We start from the raw sequence: 18,747 nt of genomic DNA on the forward strand, positions 1-18,747 counted from the left end.
TCTCGCTGCTCCGCCGCTGTCATTCGGCGAAGCCGCGATGACGTCACTCCCGCGCATGCGCACGGGAGCTGACACACGCGGAATCGTGCGCATGCGCAGTAGACAGCGTTGCCTGTCTTTCGGCAAATATCTCCTAAACCGTGTAGGTTTAGGAGATATTTCTTGGACCTACAGGTAAGCCTTAATCTAGGCTTACCTGTAGGTCAAAGTGTGTTGTAAGGGTTTACAACCACTTTAAACAACCAGATACTAACTAATTAGTCAAGGTAGATGGCAAACAGTTTTTGAGGTAAAGTTCTATGATGACCAATGTGCAAATACCTGCCGTATTATGCTACCATATAATTACATAATTCAATTGTATTTGACTTAACAACCTATCCTTCAATTGTGCTGAAATACCTACAAATAGACACAGTGGAGTTGATTTAACACTGGAGAGTGCAAAATGTGGTGCAGCTCTGCATAGAAACCAAACAAGCTGAATTAAGAATCTGGCTACAACTACACCAGATTTTGCACTCTCCAGGTTTAGTAAATGAACCCCAGTTTGCCCATACTCTAACCATGGAGAGGTCCATACATATATGAGGGAATATACCAGTTCTCAACAGACAGTGCTACAGCAGTTGTAAATTGATCATTTATATCTGTAGATGACAGCAATGTCCCATGTTTTAAAGAATATATTTAACTTTTTTATATTTTTTTATTTGACAACACACAAAAAACAGGAAACCATACATGTCCAGTGTGGTATTTACAGCAGTTATTTGATATCAGCAAAGCTATGTATATCTCTCTGTACTGGGCATACACAATTAATTCCCATGGTTACATAATTTGCTTGTAAAGGGCCAAAACAACTTTGGGCTAATTTACTAGAGTAGTAAAAAATACATTGTGTGAATACTCACTTAAATTACCAATTCATGTGCAGATGAACTATGTAAGCAGGAATTTGCTTTTCACTTGACTGGATAACTGAAGTGAATTGAGCGAAAATTCTCAACTCTTTAAGTAAATCCGTCACCATGTGTATGAACAGTTTTAATGTGTCCAACTGTCCATGCATTGGCTAATAATTGGCCATGAAATTTGGTTGAATCCAATTTAATAAGCAAATTTCTGAGAAGCACTAGATCTTACATTGTGTAAATTAAATAAGTACACTATATGAAGTTATAATGGCACACACATTTACCATTAAAAGTGAAAAAAAAAAGAAAACACATAGGGGGAGACTTACTGAAACTGGTGCATACGGAAACTGGTGCAGCATAGTAACCAGTCAGCCTCTAGTTCTAATTGTCAAACTGAACAAGCTAAAGTTAGACCGGCCATAGACAGAGTGATTTTCCACAGGTTGCAGGAATAATAATCTCTCAATTCACCCAGCACCATAATCAGTCAGTGTTGATGGGGGAATCCCTCCTGCTGAGCCATTGTGTTATCCCAGTGGGGGGGGGGGGGGGGGGGGGAGGCAGGGGAAGCTGTCCACGCCAGGAGAACACAGTGATTAGTGCTAGCGGCTATAACAATAATCACATGTAAAATCTGATAGGTTGGTTGTACCATTCAGCCTGCCCATACATGGTTCGAACAAGGAACTGGCCAGCTTTAAACGATGATTGGTTACTATTCACAGCTGCATCAAATTTAGGCTGGGTTTACACTTGAGAATGCAGCGGCTCCCAGCAGGAGTCTGGTGCATCTCCATTCACTGTTTCATGTCCGATTTTAACCCAAATTTTGTCAAAGAGACCAAAAGACACACAGGGCTCTTCTGCAATTTGCACTGGAGCCGCTGCGGAGATATGTGAACCGGCTCTCTATGGAGAATGTTATGTTATGCGAATTGGATGCTGGGTTTTCCACATCCAATTCGCACTGGTGTGAACCCAGCCTTAATGTGTACCCATTTTAGTAAATCTTGCCCATAGCATCCTCAAAAACCCTATGACCCAGTACAAATGCTTATAAGGTGTGATCCGGTTTGCAGAAAAGAGAACATAATGTTTATTCTGCACCATTTTTTTTTAAATAAACACATAACACAAATATGCTTGAAGTGATTACTCTTATGTGTTAGTGTTTTTTGTAAAGTGTTTCTTGTATGTTTTGCTAATTTACAAAGTTGAGAGTTGAGAATCTTGTGTGAATATTAATTTCAGTTATGCAATCACGTGAAAAGCAAATTTCTGTTCTCTTTAAATACCCAATCACACGCAGACAAAATAAACAGGAATATATTTTTCACATGATTAGATAATTTAAGTGAATATTTGCTTATGTACACAGGGGCAACCACATTTGCCCAGTACATATGCAGACACCTTTTCCTTGTTTGCAGTGCTTCACCATGGTTGTGCTTTACAGCTCCTTTACACAATGTAAATTTATGAGTCAGCTGACTCACTGAAAACAGTTCTGTCCCTGTGTTATTGCTATCCTAAACCAGCCATAGATGGTTCGAATCTCAGCCAGTTCAGCAGGGACCTGCTGAGAGTCAAACCATCTATGGACAGGCTGAACGTACCCAAGTCTATCCACTGAGATTTTCAAAAATGTCGTCATCCGAATTCCACCATGGAGACATTGACTGTGTTTGATCGCGTTGCTGGGGGAATCAACCGATTTTCTTTAATGCAAATCCTGGTTGCAAGCAAGGGAACATCACACAAGCTATGGCCTGCCTTAGTTTAACAGCTGTTAAAGTCCATTTCCAGTATTAACCACCATTAAAAGGATCATAAACTCTGGTTAAAAAAAAAAAAATCTATCCAAGAATAGGATTTAAGATTCAAGAATAGGATTTAAGAATTCTCCCAAACACTTGTTTCTGCTGTTGGACTATGAGAAGAATAGTGTGCATATTATGACAGCTGCTGCTCCTGCCACTGCCAGGATACCCAAACAATGACTGTATTTGATTGGCTGCAATCACTGTGCGGTTGAGAATTTTCTGTCTGGCTCCTTGGTCTTCAGATTAAAGTTTATGCAGATGGATGGTGCTGACAGGGCCACCATAGCCTGTCATTATGCTAATTTGACAGGAATTCTCCAAAATTGGAGCAATGTAAGGCCAGCATAACATTGTAGTAGAAACTCAAATTATGCACTTGCTATTAATACCCCATATTCCCTTTAATGGAAAAACAATACCTTCATACCCCTTAGTGGCATTGGATACATTATTGGCTTTAAATTGAGCACTTTTAGAAAAGTAGGTAGGCCCTATTATATTTTAAATATTTTCAATTTTTCGTAAACTAGCCATCTCCAATATCTGGGGATTATTTGCTTTTTGTAGCTCCATTACACAGTTATTGTGTAATCCTAGAACCCTATGACCATATAGGGACAGAAAATGATCACATCAGATGATGATGATTGGACGGACTGGAAAATCTTTAGCCTATTCTTTCGATCCCTGCTGCTTATAAAGACTTAAACTGATACTACATGTCCTGTTCTATATAGATTGGTGTTGGATCAAAACATGACTGAGAGACTGATTGTTTCTTAGCACGGATATGATTTTTGACATTTATCCCTCCAAGCAAGCAATTTGTAAGAATAACATTTAGGCCAGGTTCCAATTTATCTGTGTCCACTGTTATCCATTTTTAGTGTGTTCTTTAGCTTATGCTGTGGTAAGTTTACACAAATTTTCATTATTATTATATTGGGCATCACAGCACAGAGTGCACAGAAAAACAGACATGCCTCATTTTTCAAACTGCAGTGGAACACACCACAGAGATCTGAACAGCCTAATTGAAAAAAACATTTACAAGCACACAAGATAGCATGTGTTGCTTAGCTTTGCAATGCACATTTTAGACGAGAAGTTGTATAGTGGGCCTTAGGCCTCATTCACATATTAATGCATGCGTTGCACTAAACCGCATGTGTCATCAAAAGCAATGTCATAGATAGAGCCTATAGAAGATAATCACCGCTCTAGGTTGGTTCCAACCTGTATTACTCGACTGCATGCTAGTAGGTGCTGGTCCTGTTCGTCACAGGCTTGACAATAGAAGAGAAGAATCTGGTCGGCCACACATCCAAAAAAATCACCTATATTTAGACATATTCAAGAAAAACTTTCCATAATACATTCAAGGGAACATAGCAGTCTTGCTGGAGTGTTATGTTCCTATTGAATGTAGTGTGTAGAGTCTTTCTTGAAAATGTCTAAATAAAGATGATTTTATTGGATGTGCGGCCAACCAAATTCTTTACTTCTACCCTCATAGATAAGAGCCTGTTCATGAATGTGTGCATAGTGTTTTTGAAACCTGCTTAGGTCTTTTTTTCTGTCTGCTTTCGTGTGTTTTGAGGCCCATAGAAGCAGACATGTACTGGCCATCGGGACTACAGGGAGTTTCCCGGTGGGCCGATTGCTCAGTGGGCCAGTTTCAGTGACAAAGTAATGGCTGCGTGGTGTGAGTAATGGTCGCAGTGATGTGAGAAAGATGAGAAAAATACAGAGGAGAATAAGTGAAATAATAAAAGAGGTTAGTGAGGACTCCTTAGGTTATACTACTTATGTTTTTTTGCACAATTGCGTATAGTTTTATATACTGTTTTTGTGCTTGTTTACAAAATGAAAGTAGGCTGGTCTGGATGAAGTCTAGGGCCAAATTTTTGTCCCAGTCCAGCCCTGCATAGAAGTCAATAATAATGTATGAAATGTATGTATGTTGCAATTTGCATGTGTTTTCAGCACCAGGTAGCAAGCCTAAATAGTTTTCTTATTGCAAAACATTAAAAATTAAATGATTCATTAAAATGGACTTAAAATATGCTTTAAAACAAGTTCAAATTCTGCATGAGGGTACATTCACACCTGGTGTGGGAGGACTGTGTTGGTTGCAGTCTCACTGCATAATGCTTTGTCTCCTCCTCCTACTTGGCCGGTTTACACCACCACATTGCAGTGGTGTAAGCTAGAAAAAAGTAAGGCATGCAGTACTTTTTTCCAGTACAGCGCAGTGTGTGGTAATCCACTGACTCACACCACGTTGCAGCCAATAGCACTTAATGAAACGTCACTGTAGGCTTTTTTTTTTTTATTGAACAGTGCAATCAGGGCTGATCCTAGGGTCACAGGTGCCTGGGTGCAGAAATATTTCTGGTGCCCCCACATGTGCGTAGTCATCCTAAAAACCCCTCCCCTTTACAAACATTTCTATGTCAATGACTCAAATATAGAAATGCTCCCCTAAAGAGTCTTTGTTACCCTGGGATCCTCCCATGATCTCTTAACAATAAACAAAATACAGTACTCTAATGGGACCTGGAGGGGGTTTCTGTAATGGACACAGAGAGGGCTTCTGTTAGAGAGTCTATTAGAAAGAGTCCCCAGACATACTGCAAACATACTACAGGAGACTGCAGATATGTACTTTTATGAACATGAGATTGTCAGAGACTGCAGACATCATACAAGAGATGGTCAGAGGCTGCAGACATGATACAAGAGATTATCATAGGCTGTGGACAGGATACAAGACTTGGTCAGAGATGGTGGAAATGATACAAGAGGTCAATGCATCAAATGCAGCCTACCAGTGCCCACCAATTGCAGCCTACCAGTACCTCTGATCAAACATAACGGTGACGATCTCCTACTGTCAGTGAGCTTGGATTTAAATCTCCCGGCCGGCCTCCTAGACCAGATTGCGGCTCCTATGATACACGTCACACTAAATCAATTTCACTGTATTGAATCAGTGTTCTGTCTATTACAGGAGCCGGTCTAGGAGGGGGACTTTGTTACAGCGCTGCCCAGGGGTAGAAGGACAACTAATGGGGCCCCCGGCCAATAGGAGATTATGGGCCCCTAAGGTTTGAAGATGGCTGCCGTCATACTCTCCACAGTTCTCTCCTGTACATACCGCCCACTGTCCTACCCTCTATACACCTCTCTTGTACATAACACCCCTGTTATACCCTCCACACTCCTCCCCTGGAGGGTATGACAGAGGGCGGTATGTACAGGAGAGGAGTGTGGAGGGTATGACAGTGGATAGTATGTACAAGAGAGGAGTGTGGAGGGTATTACAGCTGGCAGTATGTACAAGAGAGGAGTGTGGAGGGTATTACATTGGGTGGTATGTACGAGAGAGAAGTGTGGAGGGTATTACATTGGGTGGTATGTACGAGAGAGAAGTGTGGAGGGTATTACATTGGGCGGTATGTACACTAGTGGAGTGTGGAGGACATGACAGTGGGTGGTATGTACGGGAGAGGAGTGTGGAGGGTACGACAGTGGGCGATATGTACAGGAGAGCAGTGTGGAGGGTATGACAGTGAGCGGTATGTACAGTGGTGTGAAAAAGTGTTTGCCCCCTTCCTCATTTCCTGTTCCTTTGCATGTTTGTCACACTTAAGTGTTTCGGAACATCAAACCAATTTAAACAATAGTCAAGGACAACACAAGTAAACACAAAATGCAATTTGTAAATGAAGGTGTTTATTATTAAAGGTGAAAAAAAATCCAAACCATCATGGCCCTGTGTGAAAAAGTGATTGCCCCCTAAACCTAATAACTGGTTGGGCCACCCTTAGCAGCAACAACTGCAACCAAGCGTTTGCGATAACGTGCAATGAGGCTTTTACAGCGTCCTGGAGGAAGTTTGGCCCACTCATCTTTGTAGAATTGTCCTAATTCAGTTACATTAGAGGGTTTTCGAGCATGAACTGCCTTTTTAAGGTCATACCACAACATCTCAATAGGATTCAGGTCAGGACTTTGGCTAGGCCACTCCAAAGTCTTCATTTTGTTTTTCTTCAGCCATTCGGTGGTGGACTTGCTGGTGTGTTTAGGATCATTGTCCTGCTGCAGAACCCAAGTTCGTTTCAGCTTGAGTACACGAACAGATGGTCGGACATTCTCCTTCAGGATCTCTTGGTAGACAGCAGAATTCATAGTTCCTTTTATCACGGCAAGTCTTCCAGGTCCTGAAGCAGCAAAACAGCCCCAGACCATCACACTACCACCACCATATTTTACTGTTGGTATAATGTTCTTTTTATGAAATGCAGTGTTCCTTCTACGCCAGATATACTTGGACACACACCTTCCAAAGAGTTCCACTTTTGTCTCATCGGTCCACAGAATGTTGTCCCAAAAGTCTTGGGGATCATCAAGATGTGTTGTGGAGAAATTGAGACGAGCTTTGATGTTCTTTTTGTTCAGCAGTGGTTTTCTCCTTGGAACTCTGCCATGCAGGCCATTTTTGTCCAGTCTTTTCCTGATGGTGAAGGCATGAACGCTGACCTTAACTGAGGCAAGTGAGGCCTGCAGTTCCTTGGACGTTGTTGTGGGGTCCTTTGTGACCTCTTGGATGAGTCGTCGCTGCGCTCTTGGGGTAATTTTGGGCGGCCGGCCACTCCTGGGAAGGTTCACCACTGTTCCATGTCTTCGCCATTTGTGGATAATGGCTCTCACTGTGGTTCGCTGGATTCCCAAAGCTTTGGAAATGGCTTTACAACCCTTTCCAGACTGATAGATCTCAATTACTTTCTTTCTCAATTGTTCCTGAATTTCTTTGGGTCTCGGCATGATGTGTAGCTTTTAAGGATCTTCTGGTGGACTTTACTGTGTCAAGCAGCTCCTATTTAAGTGATGCCTTGATTGTGAACAGGTGTGGCAATAATCAGGCCTGGGTGTGGCTAGAGAAATTGAACTCAGGTGTGGACAACCACAGTTATAGTATGTTTTAACAAGGGGGGCAATCATTTTTTCACACAGGGCCATGATGGTTTGGATTTTTTTTCACCTTTAATAATAAACACCTTCATTTACAAATTGCATTTTGTGTTTACTTGTGTTGTCCTTGACTATTGTTTAAATTGGTTTGATGTTCCGAAACACTTAAGTGTGACAAACATGCAAAGGAACAGGAAATGAGGAAGGGGGCAAACACTTTTTCACACCACTGTACAGGAGAGGAGTGTGGGGGGTATGACAGTGGGTGGTATGTACAGGAGAGGAGTGTGGAGGGTATGACAGTGGGCGGTATGTACAGGAGAGGAGTGTGAAGGGTATGACAGTGGGCGGTATGTACAGGAGATGAGTTTGGAGGGTATGACAGTGGAGGTATTACAGTGGGTGGTATGTACAGGGGAGAAAATCATGCCCACCAAAAGGCCCCCACATCCATTATTTTAGATCATAATAAAAAAAAAAAAATAATTATCAGAAAGATATATTTACATGCAAAAGCAACAGCACCCCCACTTCACATCATGAGTCCCCCCTTAACTTCAGGAGCTCCATATTTCACATCAGGAGCCCTCTTTTACATTGTGAGTCTCCTTTTATATCAGAAGTCCCCCCTTTACATTAGGAGTCTCCCTTTGCTTCAGTAGTCCCCACTTACATCAGAAGTCCCCCTTTAACATCAGATCCCTCTTTACATCAATAGCCTCCTACTGAACATCAGGTGTCTCCCTTTATGCCAGAATCCCACTTTACATCAGAAATCTCCCTTTCACATTAGGAGTTCTCCAGTGGCTTTGGGTCTTCGGCCCCCTATGCGTGTGCCCGTGTCCTCCTCATTCGTGCAAGTGCCCAAGTCCGGCCCTGGAACATACTGGGGAGGTTAACAAGCAACCCCCTGGCCCCAACCTTCAGATGTAGCGTGTCACTTGCCACAGTTGCCTGACACCAGATTCAGCGTGTCACTTGCCACAGTCGCCTGCTGCCAGATGCAGAGTGTCACTTGCCACCTATATTCTGGCTCTCCCCCCCCCCCTTCAGATGGGCATGCCAAGGCTGCAGTTTCCCTCTTAGGATTGCTGGGGCTTGTCAGTCTCCGGGACTGCATGTCCCATGATCCTCTTTTTGTGCTCCTTTTTTTTTTCCTGCTCAGTAGGAAGGAGAGGGAGCCACTCCCCACTCCCAAGTACAGCAGAAAGAGAGGGAGGGTGAAAGAAGAGCCCACAGCTGCTCTCTCCACACATAGACACAGCCATCCCCCCCACCTTCTGACCGAAGGAAGGAGGGGGAATGGGTAGAAAACAGAGAGCCCTCTCCTTACAGTGGCCGCTCAAGTGGGGGGGCAGCACAGTTTCTCCTCCTTGGACCCGCTCGCCGCTGCTATCATTTGACGGCAGTGAGCGCACGCGGGAGGGGGATCCTAGCATCTGAGCTTCCCTGCCCCCCTCTGCCTTAGCTCATGGCACCTGGGTGCGGGGCACCCAGTGTATCCACCCAGGATCGGCCCTGAGTGCAATGCACCACAATCGGCACATTGGCCCTACTGTCATCACACTGCACATCAGCTGCTGCATTGTAACACAGCAACTGGTGTGAATGTATCCTCAACATACACTGAAACACATGAAAATTAAAATGCAAAGGTGTGACCCTAGCCTTAAAGCTGAACTCGGGGATAAGACAATATCTAAATACATTGATCATATACCATACCGGTTTTGCCTCAAAGTCTCTGGATCTTAGGGTTACTGATCTATATGTTTGTTTGTTTTTCATTGAAAAATTACCTATGTCCTATGTTGCTTGTAATTCATTCTTAGGTGAACAAATGGAAATTACAATAAAAATAAATTAAACATGTGTGTTCTTGCTTGGATCTTGGTGTCTTTGGGGTTGATTTACTAAAGGCAAATCCACTCTGCACTTGGAAGTGCAATCGCTGTAAATCTGAGGGGAAGATCTGAAATGAGGGGAAGCTCTGCTAATTTTATCATCCAATCATGTACAAGCAAAAAAGTTGTTTTTTATTCCACTTTCCCCTCGGATCTACAGCGACTGCACTTCCAAATGACACTTGTAGTGCAAAGTGGATTTGCCTTTAGTAATTAACCCCCCCCCCCCCCCCCCCCCGTGTATTTTGTATTTTCTTCAGGTTTGTGAAGCTTTGCCTCTGTGCAGGAGCTTCTTATAATACAGACTGATCACTGTAGCTGTCTTTCCATGTCCAGGGTGACTGGTCTTGTCTCCACTCCCTCCTGCAGTTTTCTGTAGGCAGCCTATAGTGAGAGAAACCTACTGGGCCCATCCAACAACTCTGCTTTCTGCACAGGCTACGTGCAGCACAGTGATGATGTCACTGCTACTTTTACAAAGTGATGTCTGCACATGATTTTCCATGTAAAAAATTTGCAGTTATTTATTTACACTGGAACCCGCAAAGCATTGCATCTGCAAACAGTTGATCGTGGGTGCAATGACAGGCTCCTGCACGTACTCATTACAGATTTGTGCCTTTAACTCTGTACAGGCATACAGTTACTGAGCTACAGGAAGTGCCAATGAACTATGAGGATGCTCATCAGTGCGTTCGTAGTTCACTAGAGAACTACAAGCCCTCTGATGCGGTGGAAGATGTAACATGTAGTTTATTCATTCACAGATCTCTGTGAGTGAATGATGCGGCTGCGCAGGTTGAGCTCTGCACAACCTGTTGTTTTTAAAAGGTGACATTGGCTGATGGGGGAAGAACTCACACCCACTGTCACAGGGAAGGGGGAGATCTGGGGTGCTAAACATGTTACATGTTACACCCTAAATACAGGTGTACCATGTAATGGGTTCAGAAGGTGAGCTTAGAGTGTTATTAAACATAAAACCCTGCATTCACTATATCTGATCTCCCACAGTACACAGAACATGGAAATGCAATTATTTCAGTAAATATAAACTGCTAAATGCTGTTTCTCATCAGCAGCATATACCAGTCTTGTGACTTCTATCAGAGTCTGGAAAAGCACTGGTTAAAGCTTGTAGCAGGAGTTTTCAATCACTTTTGACTGCACTAAAAGGCTGTATGACACCTGACTTTCTGTCTAAACAGTGCCTCCCCAAAAAAAAAAAAAAAACTCTAGTAATACACACCAAACTGAGCATGTGCAAAGTGCCTCCAATGCTCTGTCTTATCAGCAGATGGGACTGTAATAGCAGGGGTAGATCAGAGAAGACAGTATGAAACAGCCTTTTTACACAATGTGGAGGATTAACCCCTTAGGTTCCACAGTGAACATGATTTACTTCTTATACACACTAATTTTACTGTTGCTGGTTTACTAACACTTTAAGCCTGCCATAGATGGACTGAGCCTTGGCCGGTTCGGCAGGGACTGGCTGAGATTTGATCCATCTATGGCAGGCTGATTGAACCCAAGTTGATCCATCGATCGACTTGAGTACAACCAGCATGTTGAATTTTTAGCATGTGATTATTGGCAGCGGTTATAGCCGCTAGCAATAATCACTGTTTTCTGCTGGCAGAGACGCCTCCCCTGCCCCCCTGCCGGGAGAACACAATCTCTCCGCAGGAGGGATTCCTCCATCAACACTGACTGACTGTGCTGATGGGGGAATTGAGCAAAAACTGAATATTCTATGGCCTGCTTTATCTTTTACATGAAAGTTTGTGTACCTGGCATATGTATATTATATATATTGGTGTAATGTTTTATTTATGATAACGTACCAGTTGTATTGACGATTACCTATAAAATAGAGTTTAGTATTACATTTCATTTTATATAAGGGGAATAATATAATATGATATGTATGCTGCTGGGATTGTTAGAAGACTGATCAAAAGTCCATCTTTCCTTTAATTCAAATACATCTTTAGTAAATCATGCTTAATAGGCATTAGAGAAGTCACTGCTTTCATGTTCCTCAGTCTCCAATGTTGGTAATATGGATTGCAAGCTCTGTGAAACAATTGCTGAGCACACTGTGGCGAATTACAAGCGAATAAGGTGGATGTATGTGTTTTAAATGAATAATAGCCCCTGTTAAGTTACCATACAATGCTTATCCTGGCACAATAGGTTGAGCCCCTGGGTGAAAGGGATGCAGCGGTCAAGCCTAAACCTTCTAACAAGAGGTTAGGATCTGAGTGACAATGCTTTCCCCTGAAAGGATACATGAGGAGTGAGGGGCTGAGTGGGGCTGCCTGTGTCCCCCTGCCTTTCTTATTTTTTTGTCCTGAAGACAGAGGCGTCTGCAAGTCTGAGCTGGGAAGTGACTGATTTGGGCAGTCCTGTCACTCATCTCTGCGCCCATCCCAGCAAAGGAGAACAAATCGCTGATAAAGGAGAGAGATTTCAATTCAGCGGCGTCGTTAGGGCAACCAGCAACTATTCCTGCTGTAATAAGTTCCACTTCAAAAGCCTCCTCATTCATCGCTCACTGCCTCTCACTTTTATGAAGTCCGGCCTGTTCACTGGCAGGATTCATCTGTTTGCTTATTTTTCATGGTGTTTATTTTTCACCATTCACCCGGTACTTGTATTAAATAAACAAAGGACAATCGTCCTGCAAATAAGCCAGTGGGACTGGAGGACAAGGGGGGCAGATGGCCTGTAGGGGAGAGTCGGGGTCCAAATAGGATGGGAGCTGGGCCAAAATTATGAGGGGTTCTGATGGAGACAAAATTGACTGCGCTAATATGGCATGAAAGCAAAGGTCAGGAGACTGTATCCTAATAGAGTGTCTCCAATCGGGGGCTCTGATTAGAATGCGGCTTGCCTTTGCTGAGCTCATTGCCATAGCAATGCTTACGCTTCATATTGATGCACCATAAAGGCAGCACTTTGAATTTCAAAGAAGAAGCCTTTGAACCTTTCCCTGCCTGATTACACACTTGCATTGCGGGTGGAACCCTGGTGCAGACGTACATGCGTGGTACTAGCGCCACTCCTGTTGCACCAGGGCACTGTGTACTGATGCTCTGTTTACTACTACGACTACTACTGCAGAGACTGCTGCTCTATTTACTACTACTACTGCAGTACATACTACTGTTGCACTGTGTACCAATGCTCTGTTTACTACTAGTGCACTGTATACTGCTGTGATGTTCTGTTAACTACTAGTGCACTATATACTGCTGTTGTACTGTGTACTGATGTTCTGTTTATTACTAGTACACTATACTGCTGTTGTACTGTGTACTGATGCTCTGTTTACTACTAATGCACTACATACTGCTGTTGCACTGTGTGCCGATGCTCTATTTACTACTACTACTGCAGTACATACTGCTGTTGCGCTGTGTAACAATGCTTTGTTTAATGCTAATGCACTACATACTGCTGTTGCACTGTGTAGCAATGCTTTGTTTACTGCTAGTGCACTACATACTGCTGTTGCGCTGTGTACTGATGTCATGTTTACTACTAGTGCACTACATACTGCTGTTGCACTTGATTTACTAAAACTGAAGAGTGCAAAATTTAGCACAGTTCTGCATAGAAACCAATCAGCTTCCAGGTTTTTTGTCAAAGCTTAACCACTTCCCAAACACCCGCCATCGAAATACAGTGACACAATGGCACTCCTGCGTGAATCCTCGTAGCTGTATGGGGGGGGGGGGTTTAAGGAGTATAGGGGGCTGCAAGCGCGCGCGCCACGTAATGTAGTAGCCAATGTGCGTGGCCAGTGGCCACGATGGCCACCGGCTACCTGCGATTGCTCCTGAGAAGGACAGAACAGAGATCTGTCAATGTAAACAGACAAATCTCCATTCTGTCAGGGGTGAGGAGGCTGATCTGTTGTTCCTACTACTTAGGAACAACGATCAGTCTCCTCCCCCAGTCTGTCCCATCCCCCCACAGTTAGAAACACTTAATAGGGAACACATTTAACCCCTTGATCGCCCTCTAGTGTTAACCCCTTCCTTGCCAGTGACATTTACACAGTAATCAGTGGCTATTTTTAACACTGATCAGTGTATGTCAATGGTCCCAAAATAGTGTGAAAAGTGTCCAATCTCTCTGTTGCAATGTCGTATCCCTGATAAAAATCGCAGATCGCCACCATTACTAGTTAAAAAAAATCTGTTCCCTATTTTGTAGATGCTATAACGTTTGCTGAAACCAAACCATATACACTTATTGCGATTTTTTTTTTTTTTTGTTTACCAAAAATATATAGGATACATATTGGCCTAAACTGGGGAAGAATTTTTTATATATATATATTTTGGGGATATTTATTAGAGGTGATCAAATACCACCTAAAGAAAGCTCTATTTGTGGGGAAAAAAGGACGCCAAATTTTGTTTGGGTACAACATTGCATGACTGCGCAATTGTCAGTTAAAGCGGCACAGTGCCGTATCGCAAAAAATGGCCTGGTCAGGAAGTGGGTAAATCCTTCTGAGTTGAAGTGGTTAACTGAAGGAGCTGTAGTTAGAAGGTGATTGGCTACCATGCAGAGCTGCATCTGATTTTGCACTCTCACGTCTTAGTAAATCAACACTGTGTACTGGTACACTGTTTACTACTGCTGCTCTTTTATGTATTGTTGCATTGTGCGCATTATAACTTCAGCTCAGTGTGTACCACAATCTATTTTCACTACAATTCATCAGAACATTCTGTACAGCAAAATCTTCTCTTGCTACAAAGCAAGGCTGATAAACTCACACTGTGTACCTCTCCCTAATCTGTGCTCCAACTTCCAATCGGATCAGGCTAAATAAAAAATGGATAGTTACCTCAACCTGAGGATGTTTGATCACATTTCCAAAAGTCAACATTATTATTCCTTAATAAATCCCACCTCATACCTAACAAATTGAATATTTTTTTTTTTTACTCCATCAACTCGTCCCCAATCAGTCATTACCTTTTGTATTACTTGCCCCTCCCTTTAGATTGTAAGCTCTAATATTGCATTGGATTGTTTACTTTGTAAATTCTGCTCAAACACTTGGTGCTATATAATAAAATAATAATAAGAGCTATATAAATCCTGAATAATAATAATAATACTTACTACTAAAAATTATAATAAATCAGGTAATGCCAGTTTTTGCTTTGATGTATAGTTGTATATAAATCACTTGTTTTGCTTAGATTGTAAGCTTTTAGGAGCAGGGCTCTCTAAAATGATAAGAATTGCTATATAAACCCTGCATAATGTTACTACTAATAATAATAATATACAATCAGATCATGCAGTGTGTATTTTTTTTTTCCATATTTGTACATAGATCACTTGTGTCACTTGCCCTTCCTTTAGATTGTAAACTTTCAGGAGCAGTGCCCTCTGAATCCTGTATTGGATTGGATTATAAATGGACTGTCTCTCTTCATTTTAAAGTGCTGTGCAAACTGTTGAAGCTAAATAATATTAATAATAATAATAATAATAATAATAATCATAACATTAATAATATAATAAATCAGGTCATGCCAGTGTGTGTTTTGATCTATATGTGTGCTAGAAAAGACGGCTAGGCACACCTTTTGAGATGAAGGCTTTGATATTGGCCAGCTTAGTGGCAATAAGTGGCTTTATTTGGGGCATACTCAGATGGGAAGGTTGCCTGCCAATTGCCATAGAAATCCTAACTCACCATGAAGACTGTCCAAGCGCCAAGCCTTCCGCTCAGTGACTTTGATCAGGACTTGCAGTGGTCAGTGGAGCTTCTATAGGCAGGACAGCTATGACTGGGGGGAAACTTGTTTTCTCTGCTCTATACAAGCTCTAGTCATTGTCACAAATCTTTTATCCTTTATATTTCCCATGGATGATTCATGTCTGGGTGGCTTTGTGTTGCCCTCCCTTTCACAAGAAACTTCATTAGAGAGCTATAAGTTTCTCTATTGATTAGAAGTGCTCTTTGGCTTCTTGTGTTTGGCTGTAGACAATCTGCTGGAAAGGTCCATCTCTTTGCAGCCTCCTTCACCTTCATCCAGCACAAGTGACTGAGGCACACACTAACCCTTTGATGAAACTTGCTATTGACATTTTGAGAACTCACTTTAAACCAGCGTTAAGTACCGCCATAAATAACACTCGGTGGCTTATTAGTTGAGCAAATATTAAATAAGGCTGAGCTGGATTTGCAAATATTTTTCTTAGCCTGAGCCACACTTTGCGTGTGCAGCCAATTAATTGCCATAGCTAGACTGTTGGTCTTTATTCATGGTTAATTCCAAGAGCTGCTTCACATTATTTCTTGAAGTGTTTTCGTTTAGTATTTTTAGGCAGAACATGTAAATATGATAAATCACTAGTGATGCTGTCATGGAAAATGACGTTAAAAAAAAAAAAGAAAGTCGTGGATTTACTTTTTTTTTTATGGGAATTAATTAATATCAGAAATAGCAGCATTGCTCAATTTCCCCAGTTTAGAAGATATGATGATGTTTCTACCTAATAACATTCATTATGTTAAATGTACAGTAACAGAAACAAGACGCCTCTTTCATTTCCTTTATTGAAACCGTATTAAAAAATGAAAAGTAAACACAGCCAATGATTTTTTTTTTTTTTTTAAAGATGTCTGAATAGTATTTGTTTAGCTTTTTTTTAAACTGTCTTGTGGAGGATTTGTAGAGTTACTTTACTCACTGAACATGACACACAGACAAGTGACAGTAGCACTGCACAAGTACAGAACTATAGCGAGAGCACTGAGATCAGTATCAAACTGCACAGGATACATGCAGGAAAAGTACCTGTCACATCACATTGATTCAAGTAAAATGAAAATATATATAATATAGATTTCTTAGATTCTCACCTTCATTACTTGTTTAAAAAAAAAAAGACACAGGTTCAAACACCAATATTTCACCATAAAGTAATATTATAAGTCTTTGGTGTATGAGCGCTCTTCCAGACAAAAGAAAAACAAAACGTAATAATAATTAAAAAAAAACTGAATCCAGAATAAAAAATAAATTAATTCAACTTGTACAAAATCACATTATTCACATACACTTTATAAACAACGACAAGACTAGTACAATCGATCACATCATACACAACAGGCTCCTATACACCCTGGGGAAGGGCAATCTACTATCTAGAAGTCTATTCTCTGAGGGTAAATTAGTAGTCTTTAGTAGATTTTAGAATCTGGACAGTGGCATCATAATACTAGAAGCTGAGGCTCATGGGCTGACAGCAAAGGTCGGCTTTCATAGCCGTTGGTGACTCTGGTACTTGGGGAATAGGGGGAGAAAACACAGCGGACTGCTCATGCTACAAATCTGCAACTCAATCATTAGATACGTTTTATATATTAGCTCCAGTTTACCTGAGAAAGATTCCATGTTCGTTCTCATTACAAGTGCACATTAGTCAGCTTTCTACAAAAAAAAAAATATTTTTGTTTATTTTTATTTTTTATTTTTTTTACGCTGGTAATTGTAACATATTGTATTTGCATTTCACTGACAATTTGAAAAAATATTTTTGTCAACTTCAATTGGGATTTACGTTTAGGATAGTCCTAGCAAAAAGAAAAGGAGATCTTGGATTAATCTTTCCTTGTAGATTTTAATGCAATAGCGTACATACACATACATATAAGTGTGTGTACATACATTATGTATGGGTGTTTAGTGTGTACATAAATGTAATATTATCTATCTCTCTCTCTCTCTCTCTCTCTCTCTCTCTCTCTATATATATATATATATATATATATATATATATATATAGAGAGAGAGAGAGAGAGAGAGAGAGAGAGAGAGGATATTATATTATCATATATATATAATAAGAAGGAAGAATTGAAGGAAGACAATACGGTGGAGAATAAACATATATATATATATGTATATGTATATATATATATATATATATATACAGGCATACCCCACTTTTAAGTACACAATGGGGTTTATTTACTAAAGCTGGAAAGTGCACAATGAGGCTCACTTCTGCATAGAAACCAATGAGCTTCCAGGTTTTATTAACAAAGCTTAATTGAACAATCTGGGGTTAGATGCTTATTCGTTTCTATGCAGAGGTGAGACTGATTTTGCACTTTCCATCTTTACTAAATAAACCCCATTGTTTACTATATATATATATATATATATATATATATATATATATATAATATATATATATAATTTTTTTGCTTTTTATTTTTACATTTTTTTTTTGTTTTTGTTTTTTTGTGTATCACATTTTATTATTCTCCGTCGTGTTGTCTTTTTTTTCTATTGTTTTTTGCATGATTAAATGCCATTTTCCCAAGTAATTAGTCCCAATCCCTTTCATTACAGCTTGTAATTATAGTAGAGGCGAGGTTAAAAAAAAAAAAACTGTTCAGATCTTTTATGATTTAATGGAAAATTAACCATTTCCATAGGGGAAAGCAGTTTGTGATTTGATTGCTATTAACATTTGGAAAGCATGCCAAGACATTGGATTTGAGGCATTTTAAATCTGATGCTGATTATTACATTTTAATGTACACCAGATCAGATTCGACAGTATATCATGACGTCTAAGGAGAGCTATGACCGCGGTGTCTTTTTACAGTAATAAATATATTTTTTTTTTTTTAAAGGAAAAAAAAAATTCAAGTGAAGTCTACAAAAGAAAAGTCAGTGATTTCTGAGAGTACAAATACAATTGTGGGATAGGAGAGGCCATAAAAGAAGGGTGCTCAAGGCAGGCAGAGCAAGGTACTCATGGGACCTGTGTGTTGTCCATGGTAGTAGTCCATGACCATGGTGCCTGTTCAGCAGGGGGTGCTTTATAATCAGGAGGACCACATTACAAGCACTGGGCCTAGTCAGACATGAACCTCCAGAGTGAATTGATGTAAGTGTGTGTGTGTGTGAGGCACATGAGGGAGATAGAGCACTGTCATTCTGTACAGTATCCAGCCTGCTGATAAAAATACATTGCATTGGCAGTATGATAATGTGTTTATCCTCCTTGCTTCTGCAGGGCATCTATCCCAGGAATCAGACAGTTTTCTGTGGAGGCCAT

General features: G+C 40.9%; 1 protein-coding gene across 1 annotated transcript in view; it reads right to left on the minus strand.

Moving 5' to 3' along the window:
* Positions 1–17,886: 17,886 nt before the first annotated feature.
* The window catches only part of ZIC5 (Zic family zinc finger 5), a 9,412-nt gene continuing 8,551 nt past the window's right edge, over positions 17,887–18,747 (minus strand). The window contains exon 2 of the mRNA XM_077482941.1: positions 17,887–18,747. This exon is cut by the window's right edge and continues 574 nt beyond it. The gene's annotated coding sequence lies outside the window, so the exon portion shown is untranslated.

Source organism: Lithobates pipiens, unplaced genomic scaffold, assembly GCF_037356315.1.
Source record: "Lithobates pipiens isolate NorthernLeopardFrog02 unplaced genomic scaffold, aLitPip1_a1.2 Scaffold_16, whole genome shotgun sequence".
Lineage (NCBI taxonomy): Eukaryota > Metazoa > Chordata > Amphibia > Anura > Ranidae > Lithobates > Lithobates pipiens.